Raw genomic sequence first — 1,176 nt, forward strand, 5'->3', positions numbered from 1 at the left:
ATAACCATGCACACATTCCATACACAAATGTTTAGTAGAATCATCTTCACAATTTTGTACATTTCTTAAATTGTTACCACAAGATGGGATCCCCACTTGCCCTTTTAAGAAGGCCAGCTTTATACGAACCAAATAAGTTGAGGCGCTTCTTTCCTACCAACTTCCTTACACATGGAGATGATCAGTGTGGTTCTTAAAAAAGTTGCTAAGACACCTGTGGGTCTAGAGTTTGTCAAATGCCACTGCTGATTATTTAATCTGGTAAGATGACCCTATGACCTGGGCTGCCTCTATTCATGGTTGTGATTACAGTTCCCATTATAGCCATACAGGCTGCTTCATCATTTGCCTCTTGTTATAGGATTTGAAGAAGGTAAAAATGGTAAAATTGTGTGCATGATGTCTTTTGATTAGTGCATAAATTGAATTTAAATCAAAGTTCAATGCCAAAACAACAGTCAAAATTATTTTTGATGGCCTGGAATGTAGTGGATGACCTTAGCATCCTTGATATCTAACCAAGCTTTCAGTGTTCCACAGTACATCCTTAAGCCACATGGCCATTGGATTGTTCAGATCCACCCATTCTCCAGGGAGATGTTTTGCTTGCTCAGCGTAGATGCCACTCTAAGTCACTGACAATTCTGAGGCCTATCAATGCTGTTGAGCCTGTCTACCAAAAGGTTTTATTGGGGTGTGGCTGACATGCATGCCATAGCTTCCTATAACTATAGATGAGAGCTAAGTGAATGAAGCAGACATGAAAAATGTAAAATGGCCCTTAAAAAGGATAGACAGCCCTTATATCAGAGGTATTAGTGTTCCCTGAACACCTATGCACCTCCCAAACATGTAACATTAAATAAATCTGTGTATCTTCTTTGCACTGGTGGCCATATTAATCTTCTTTGTATCATTCCAATTTTAATATATGTGCAGCTAACATAAGTTAGTTTTTATTATTATTGATTAGTAGCAGTATTTAATATTAGATTATATTATTTAAGTTTTCTGTTATTTAATATTTGCATATTTATCTACATCATATTATTTGGAGGCAATTAGGTTGGTCAGTGGTAGGAGTGCTGGGCCAAGAGTCAGGAAGCCCATCTTTTTGACTCTAAATCTGATTGACTTCATATGCTTACTAGCTGTGTCACTCTGAACAGGTCACTT

The 1,176-nt window shown here is 37.5% G+C and overlaps 1 non-coding gene across 1 annotated transcript; it reads right to left on the reverse strand.

The window, feature by feature from the left end:
- Positions 1 to 844: 844 nt before the first annotated feature.
- On the reverse strand, positions 845 to 948 carry LOC140502892 (U6 spliceosomal RNA). The gene has a single exon (XR_011966619.1). It is a non-coding gene; the product is annotated as a U6 spliceosomal RNA (small nuclear RNA).
- Between the last annotated feature and the right edge of the window lie 228 nt (positions 949 to 1,176).

This window comes from Notamacropus eugenii, chromosome 4, assembly GCF_028372415.1.
Source record: "Notamacropus eugenii isolate mMacEug1 chromosome 4, mMacEug1.pri_v2, whole genome shotgun sequence".
Taxonomy (NCBI): domain Eukaryota; kingdom Metazoa; phylum Chordata; class Mammalia; order Diprotodontia; family Macropodidae; genus Notamacropus; species Notamacropus eugenii.